Genomic DNA, 9,746 nt, shown 5'->3' on the forward strand with positions numbered 1-9,746 from the left:
AGCCTCCATGCCTGGAGGGTTTTCATTGTTCATGCCTGCACCTGTATATGCTTGCACGTAGCTGTTTGTTGCTGAACCAGTAGCAACAAGCTTTGTGCAGCATTGTGTAATGATTGGGACTGTCAAGGGAGTTGCGAGGGCCCTTCTCAGCGCGACTTATGGATGGATTGTGATAGCACAGTCCTAGAATCGCAGTGAGCATCTATATCGTACCATATCCGCCAAGGCAAAGAGCCAATAACGGACATTCAAACATCTTGCGGACGACATTGAAATGGACCTCATTGCTTCCCGTTCGTCCATACATTCCAGTAGCGGTGTGTTGTGGTGCAACTCGCAATTTAAATTTATTGTCAAGGCTGAGTCAAGCAATCCATGATTTAGTGTTACATGCTCCAAACTGTGGCATGGTTTTGTAGCGCACCTGCGTGGAAAGCGACTATGGAAACATCTTAGAAGCGATATGTCATGGAGCTGCTAGCCAGAGCGGAGCGCTCCATTCTTGCTTTTGACCAGTAGACACGTACGGATGTGGCGGCAAGCTAAGACATTAGAACCCCCCTATCATGCTGCATTTCACCTGGCGTAAGGCATACAGGAGGCATAGGTTACTAACACGAGCATTCTTTCCGGTAGCTTTACTGGTTGCTGCGTTCCTGCCGTTGTTCCTCTTTTACCTCACGTCCCACTTCTTTCGGCCCGATGCTGGCTTCGGACCAACACAGCACCTGGACAAAGCAGCATACGAACAGTATGAAAACGCTGCAAACGTGAAGGGCGCTGAAAAATTGCGGGAGGATGTCATCCACACGGTCCTCAGGCGCCGTTCTATAGAGGACATTCAGCGCCTCACTGGCGTAAACCCTGACGGGGCTCCAGTCATCACACTGTTGGAACCAAATCATGGCCCTGCAGCAGGGGGCAGCATGTTACGCATCAGTGGAGATAACCTGTGTGTGCAAGAAGTTTGCCCCATCGTGTACATAGCCTCGTTGCAGTGCGACCAGGTGCAAGGGAATGTGACCCAGATCACCTGCATATCACCTCCAGGGGTGGGGTACGACCTCCTCGTCAAAATTGTCAACCACAACGCCACTGGTTACTCCTCTAGCGTGGAATCTCTGTGGTCGTACGACCTGGCAGAGCACATCTCGTTGCAGCCATCGCATGGGCCACAGGCTGGAGGTGTCTGGGTCACCATCCTGGGCAACAACTTTGGGGGGAAGGAGTCCTTTCCAGTCGCCTCAATAGGGAGCACCCAGTGTCGGTCGACCAAATGGGTTTCCAACACAAGGTGCGGCCACGTCCAATACTAAACAAACCCAGCACACGAGCTTTATCTGCCGGTATCCGAGCACTTGACACACTGCTGTACGTGGTTTGTTGGCGCTCGGCATGTTCAAGAGCAAGGAAGTTCGACAGCACGAAGTGCAGCAGCGCACTGAAGAAGCATCCATCTCCCTGCAAAGAGAGTGCTTTGCCGTATGCACTGTCTTATCTATCTGACAGTTTGAGAGCTTCTCCTGTCCTACAGCAGCTCTTGCATCTTCTGACCCTCACCAGGGCTTCCATAACAGTGTCACGTGATGATGATGTTTTTTCTTTACACTACCGCATCCACATGGACATCGGCAACTCCAAGAACTACTTGGGAAAGTGCATGTTCCAAAGTGTGTACACGCATTCGTGGACGGTCTGGTGGCATCTGCGTCTGTGCTGTTATTGAAACGAGGCTGACGAATTGCAGGATCGACTGCCTGGTACCTCCAGGAAAGGGGAGCCACCTGCCGGTCACAATCACGCTCTGCGGGTGTGGCGAAGCATCCCAGACAGCACCAACAGTGGTCTCCAGCCTGGCGCGCTTCAGCTACGACGAGGACCTGCTACGTATGGAATCGCCCACCCTCGACTCACGGGTGCTACGGAGCATGAAAAGTGCTCCGCTGCTCCTTGCCAAAGCGCAGCTGACCACTAAGTACGAGGTTGCCTACTCCGATGCCGCCACGGGCGCAATGGCGGTGTTTGCTGTGCCGCCCGATTTGCTTCAGGCACGCTCCCGGATTCGCGTAAGGCAACCCTTTCTGCACTGGATGCCAGTGTTCTGCCAGGCAGAATGATTTTTGTGTTTCGACGCCTGCAAATTGATTGTGGGGACAGAAATGGGTCGAACTCCATTCTGGCGAGGCACTGCCGGACGCCCATGTATCGGACAAAGTGGTGCCAGACACCCTCGCCGGTGTCCACGAGTTTCAATGCAGACGACTGCGCGACCTGGTTCATGTCTGATATCCTGACTTCACCCAACACTGTTCCTCGGCCATCTTTGGCTTGCACTGGCATGTCCAAGCCATCAAGGATTCACCTGTAACACCAACCTGGCGAGTGCGACACCAGCATGGCGAACTATGTTGCAACCATTGACTTACCGTCCCATGTAACATCCTGACGTCTTGCTGGACCAGCTTGACTGTCTGAATGTCGATTAGGCACAATTTCTATTCACGGGATCGGCGCCTTGTGTGTTGTTTTGGGGGCCGAGACATACGGAATGCACAGATTCCATGGGCACGTTCGTTTGGTGGCACATCAGGCCAAGAGCGAGTCACGGGGTGCGTTGACCTGCAGGTGTTACCGATGAACGACAGCGTACCTGAGTTTGGATCCTGTGCGGTCGTGGGTGAGTCTGGTGAGCTTCTCGGGTCTGCGCTCGGAAACGACATCGACGCGCACGATGCCATCTTCCGAGTCGACCACCCCCGCATTGCCGGCCGAGAGGCTGACGTTGGCACCAAAACCTCCTTCCTGGTACGCCCCTCCTTGTCGCATGGAAAATGGGCACAGACAGACCGAGCAGCACTGCAAGAACTGACCAGCAACACTCGTCTCACATCCGCACATCACCTCTCAGCATTGCTTTTGAGGTTGGGGTATAGCAACATGTGACCCACCCTGACCATGAGTCAGGCATCCTAGCGGCGCATACCTTTTCAGGTATGCCTATGGGTCGAGCACCTTACACTCGCCTCTCCTCGATCGCTTGTTGGCGGATGGGACATTTCTGCGTACAGTCACTTGCGTTGCAAACTGCTGGGTGCACTTTCGGCAAGGTCTGTTGGGGTTTCCCCTCAAAACAATGCGCTTGGACCCCACAGGCTGAAAGCCCGCCAGGACCGAGAACACACGCAAGCCAATGCAGCTTTGCATCCCCTAGCTCGTTATGCACTCCGGCCAATCCACGGGCATGCAGGTCCTGTTGTCTTTTCCCCCCGCTGGTGGGCCACCGGACTGAACAGGCGCTAGATGCAGCCGGTTTGTGATGTGTGGACGCGACGCAGGTTGTGGGGCAATACTGGGCAAACGCAATTCTCAGCCTGCAGCTGGCCAATGACGCAATGGAAGGGGATGCCAGCATCTGGCTTCCAGGGGCGGCACTGTTTGTAACGAGCGTGCTGGCTCAATCTGCGTGTGAGCAACTGCTGCTGCTGAACCCTGGCAGCCAAGTGATGCTGCTTTCCCGCCACCTTGCTGCCAACATCGCTGCATCCACGACATTCCTGCAGCGCCGCATCTCCACCTCGTTTCAAATGCCGTTCTTACCCTCGGAGCCCTCCAGCACGTGCGTTCTCGCCAGCTGGTCGTCCACTGCAGGTGCCCTACATACGGTCAGCCGAGCGCAATGAACAACTATCAATATTGCGTACAAATATCCCCAACCCCTTTAACACAAAAGGCACAGCTTCAGCGTACAACCTTGATATCCGCGGCACCGTTTCTAGCACTGGTTCTGGGCATAGTGGATGGCATTCTGCAGCACTGTAGTCTTGCTAAGAGCAGGGAGTGTTTTATAACATACATCATCATCAGGGATGACTATGCTCGCACTCCAATTGGCGTAGGACTTTCGGATATAGGTCGCTGCACTGCCTGCACTGCACTGCCAGATCCATGGCGTTTGTGGGATGGTTTTTAGCAATCATGTGATGGGGTGGGAATCAAAAGTCGCTAAAATCAGCAAAATAACTTTTCCGCCCCCATAGTCTTTTTCGCAGGCTTAGCTTTTTTCAAAAATAGATCTTTTGTTGTTAGCCGCACTCTTGCTTTTGGATGGTGGTGAAACAACAAGGAAAAAGTCGGAAACCTTACCCTTTGCTTTTTTGACTGACAAAGTGAACGGCGGGATTTGTTAATGATTCGAAAACTGCTCACAGTTGAGTACGCTGTCAGTTGTTGCCGGCATAGGATCTCGTATTTGGCTTACATCGGATGAGCCGAATCAATCAAGTTCTATTGGCTTGGAGGAATCTAATGCTGTCAGCCCAGGGAAGCTATCTGATGTGCGTGATGGCATCAGGAAACAACCTCTGCCTGCTGGACTCACACAACCAAGATTCAAACCGGATGAACTGCTGGCTGCCGTTGAAAGCAAATGACTGCGCACGCAGTTGCCTTCCACAACATGCCTTTGCCCTTGCTGACTTTGATCTTCCACAAGCACACAACTGAGCCTGTTGTGAGATTGTCCTTCAGTATGTACGCCGTGTTGGCAGCCTATCGGATGTGCCAATCGGTCAAAGTGTACGGCGTTGACTATCGGAAGCCCCCCTACTCCTACCACGAAGATGATTCGCCCCCAGCTGCTGCTATGCTGGATCAGCTCAAGCTAGAGTACCTAGCCCTGAGTAGTCTCCACGCGCAAGGGGAGGTCACCATCGTTCACCCCCTCCAACGTGCTGAGTCAGCAACAATCGCGAAACGGACAGTGGCGCTCGAGGGCGCGCAGGCTAACGGGTGCAGCGTCCAGGAGTGTGTGCTGGATTGCAACTCGCAGGGCATCTTCTTGGACGGTGCGTGTATGTGTGACCCTGTCTATGCAGGAGTCCACTGCGAGGTAGAACTGCTCCCTGTCAAGCTCCCGGAACTCGTCAACGGCATCGAGCTCAGGTGTGCATTCGTTTAGCTAGAGATGGTATTTGTGTCGTTGCTGATAACGATGTATCCTTTACGACACTACCGCATTCACATGGTCATTGGCAACCCCAAAAACTATTCGGGAATGAGTGCTATCATGGCTGCGCTCAACAATTGGCCATGCTGGAGTGCAGGCATGCATACACTCAAGTCGATCACAAACCGTTCTTGCTAGGGCTGTGCAATCGTCTGGTGCTCCACTACCTCAACTTGAAGTTGGGCCCCTAAATTATCTGATGCCCAGTGACCTCGGATCCAACCATCTTCGCATGCCCTGCACATCGATGTTGCTTACAGCACGTAGACAACGTTTGCAAGCCTGGCAGCCTTCAAACACATTCAGTGTAGAGGGAACTAAGCCTGTTTCGCTAAACTTTGTGTGTAGAAGGCCAAGGCAAAGAAGTTGCACCAGCAAGGCATTCATTTGCAGTTCTTTGCATGGCAGTTATCCTTGGAGGTGGAGAGCTGTGATGAGTTGTGAAAGCTCATATGAGAGACCTGATGCAAGCCTGTAACCCCAAGGCAAGCCTTGCGATATTGTGCGAAACATCGCTATCTGTCAAGAGGGCTAAACACATGATGATGTCATGATGACGAGGCACTTGGAGTTGCCGATGTCGATGTGGTTGCAGTAGCAGGGCAGCAAAGATGTACATCATCATCATAATGTGTCTCTTGTGACACCATTCCATCTACAATGGTGTGATGATGATGATGATGTATCTTTTTACAACACTACCGCATCCACATGGACATTGGCAACTCCAAAACTTACTTGGGAATCAGTGCTACCATTACTTTCATCTAAGGCAGCGTACCTGGACCAGCCTGACTTACCATATCCTGACCTGACATGTCTCATTCAAATCCACATTCGTGTTGGATGGGCATTGCATGCGACACGATACATTGGAAAACAGCGCTCTTCTGCACTGAGTGACTCAGGAACATCTCCAACGATCAGCACGCAAAGGTACAACGTACGCCTTTGATGCTTGACGGAAGTTATTGGCTGAGGTGCTGCTGTTGAGAATGTTCTTGTGTCAGGTGCAAGTGTTTGAAGTGCTTGCAGCAAGTCGCGGCTCATAGTGCAGGTATGATGGGAGTCTGATCTTGAACAAGCACGCACTCAACCAGGACAACCAAGTAAAGCTGCCTGAAGGTATCACCCGCGGAAAGCTTAGAGCCGGTGACTTCTACCAAGTGGACCCTGAGATGCTGCAGTTCCTACCAGAGTTTGATGTTTTGGTGCGCACCCCATGTCATTTGCCTTGTAGTTTGACTGCTCATTCACATCCGGCTGATATCTGGAAGGCTTGCAATCGAAGCATGATGTGCAGGAAAGTGTGATGCTGGATGGGATCAAAGACAGCCAATCATTGCGTTGTTCCCTGTGTGTTGACTGGTTGTTTGATGGATCCAGTCATGGGCAGCTCCAAGAGTCCGGATGTTTGCTTGCTCACTGCTATAACTTGGGACATACCAGTACTCACATGTAGCGAGACGGTTTCCCGGCAAATATTGCCAGACAGCAAAAACCGTCCGAAGAGCCCCTTAGGCAAGGGCGAAGCCGGTCATGGCTGCCTGATGCAACACATGTAGTACAAATGGTGTGGACAGGCACACACAAAACTGCTGTTGGGTGCCTGAGCCAGACAGCCGTGTATCGATTTTTGAGAAAGATAGGGAAGTCGTGGCTATCACGTCCCGTCAGCAGACAGCTTAGCCCTCTTCAGGTTTCGTGCATTGCCTAGACTCTGTCTTCTTTGTCCTGATCGCGTCTTGTCGTCCATCACAGGGCCGGTACGAGTCATGCGCGATGGTAGGGAACAGTGGAACGATACTCAACGCCAAGAGAGGGAAAGAGATCGACGCTCACGAGGTGGTTTACCGCTTTAACCAGGCGCCCACAAAGGGCTTTGAGGACGCGGTTGGTTCGCGGACTACCATGGAAAGCCTGAATGGCCACTGGATCCGAATGCTGCTGTCTCCCCGCAGGTACGATCATAGTTGACGAGGCGCATTGTCGGGCTCTGCATCCAAACCAGCAAATGCTACCCTGAGTGCAAGGTCCTGGTGCGGTGTGAATGCCTGCAAGCACAAGTTTCCGCTCCCGCTCCCTCTGCAAGCCCCAATCTCGAGGGAATAGGCTGTTGAGGGGCACAATCTCTCATCTGCTGTGGACATCGGCCCAATCAGCATTCCCGGACACGAGTAAGCAAGCAAGTCTTGCCGCAATGTGACATACATTGTCCTTCCTGGTGGCACCACTGACCAGACAAATCCATGAGCACGTGGTGCAATTCTATTTGGCATCCGTAAGAACCTGCTGGTACCAAAATTCATCAATTTTCTGTATGTTTTTTGGATCACATATCGGATGGCTGCAAGGCATCACTCACACTTGTGCACTGCTCAATTGCTTTGCTACGATAGGCGTCATGAGGACAGGTCTGCATGGTTGACGGCAAAGCCCAGGCCAACGACTCAAACCACAATATGTAATTGTTTGATGGTGATCCAGGCCGGCTCACTGACCACTGGATCGTCGTCACTCCCAGCACATCTATATTCAGCCAGATTGTTCAGACAAGGCGGATGGACTTAAGGACGTCGCTGAGATCTGCTGCATCATGCATCAAGGTATGCATCTGTGACACATAAGGAGCCAACAATGGTGTGGACGAGTGTGCAGGGGATTCAAGTGGAATTGGCGTGAGAAAGAGACGATCATCATGGCGTTCGAGCTGTTTGAACCAGGTTCGATTTCTTGGAAGTCTGTGCAACAGATACTGGACAAAGACGCTTGGGAGCGCAAGGCTTTTGTGCAGCTACACGACCCCAAGATCGTTGGACGACCGGTGATGGCATTGTCACCGGCATTCACGTCCTGGATCTACTTGAAGTATAAGTGCGCTGTCACCAGACCTTCTGTCACGAATATACCCCCGTATATGCTTGGCCACGTTGAATTAGATGTCTCGGGTCGTTGCATGTACGTCGTTGCATTGTGCGAAGCGGTTCTGCATCTTTCACGCCCTTTCCTTCTTGTGACGATTGTATTATGCAGCCCATCGCCGCACAAGGCTTGAGCTTTACTAAAGCCTTTAGGCTTGTCGCTGCCGACTTCCCCCGGGCGATAAAGCTGTTATCTTGCCTTCCACAAAGCCTTTCAAGACGCTGCATTGGTTCTAGTCAAACGTGGGTATCTTTGGGAATCTGGTACCACCGTCTCAGGTTCATATCCGGAGATAAGTTGCCATGGCGGAGCATCTGGAGAATGTGCGTCTGCTATGTACCGTAATTGATTATCTGACCCTTGTCTTCGCATGCAGGGAGATTCGCAAGCGTTTCCACGAGCTTCATCTGGGCAGATATGCAGGGGAAAAGCCTATGAGTGGATTCTATGCATTTCAGTTCTTGTTCCACGTGTGTGATCGGCTCGATCTCTATGGATTCCAGCCATGGAAAGAGAGCGGCGACGGCGGCCCCGTTTTGCAAGCTCCTTACCATTATTTTGACAATGCGCAACCACGCCCAGGCAGCCACAGTTTCGACCTGGTAAGGTATATTTACGAGCTGTATGCTCTACAACATCCGCATGTAACCATTTACGATTAGCTGATGATCCTGTGCTGTTGTGCGTGTTTGGCCGGCTACATGCAAATTACACTATGCTAAAGTACCACCTCTGTACAAATGCACTGTCCTCAAAGCAGCACAGCAAGAGCGCAGGTTTCGTCACAGCGAAGGCCCAAGTGCAGAGCCTCTGACCACATGTGAGTGCATAAACATTATCCCGCAACCAGAGCAGGCCATATTAGATGCGCAAGCAGTCTCGAGTGTCGTCACGGGTTGCAGTACTAGTGGATGATGACAACTGGCCGCTTGCAGTTGTGCGTGCAGTACTTGGACACTGAGCCCAGGAAAAACTCTTTGATCGCTCCCTTATTGTGGGATGCTAGCACCACGGCGTATGCATTGAGTTCTTCTGCCTTCTCGCAGACAGCATGCCCAACGGAGTCACAGTCCGTCATGTACTTCACAATCTCCAGCTTGTAATTCACCTGCATCAGACAAGTATGCGGATGTATCCTGTGGCAATGCGAAAATTGCATGACTGTCAGCATCACTGACATTAAGGAGCGAGATCAGCTCTTGACTGTCTCGCCCTTTGTCCAAGCCGCCTTCTTTGGGCTGGCGGAATGTTTTTGCTTTTTCAGCATCACTAATCACGCCCCCTTCAAGCCAAACTCCAGTACACCTCTGCACACTGCAACAACGGAACAACACGCTCTTCTCTCGTTAGGTGTTGCTCAGCTGTGCCTGCAAGACAGAGGACATACCTGGCAATGACTGTGTCTTTGTATTGTGCTAACAACAACTGAACTCCTGGGTTGGCAGTGTCTCAATCAGTGAATGACAGTGCGTGGATGCATTTTTCTGATGAGCATTTTTGGATGTAAAGGCAGATTGTGTGCTGAGCAGGCACGAGATCCAAACGGGCTTACCAACTCCGCGACGCAGACCGAGTAGAATGACCTACGTCACTCCTGCTTGCGAACAGCTGACACATAACTACGATTATGTTCCACATAATCATGCAACAACGGAGGCTGGTTGCTGCTGTCATCGCATGTTTTGCAGAAGGGAGAGCAAGACTTTCAAAACCATGCTTACCCCAGAGTGCAAGGAAAGAAGGGACAGGCACACCCCAATGTGAGCACACCAATCATCCATCGTACACCTGAAGCCTGGTAGTTGCGCCCGCTGGGACT

This window comes from Nuphar pumila, unplaced genomic scaffold, assembly GCF_984573655.1.
Source record: "Nuphar pumila unplaced genomic scaffold, dmNupPumi1.hap1.1 HAP1_SCAFFOLD_1828, whole genome shotgun sequence".
Classification (NCBI taxonomy): domain Eukaryota; kingdom Viridiplantae; phylum Streptophyta; class Magnoliopsida; order Nymphaeales; family Nymphaeaceae; genus Nuphar; species Nuphar pumila.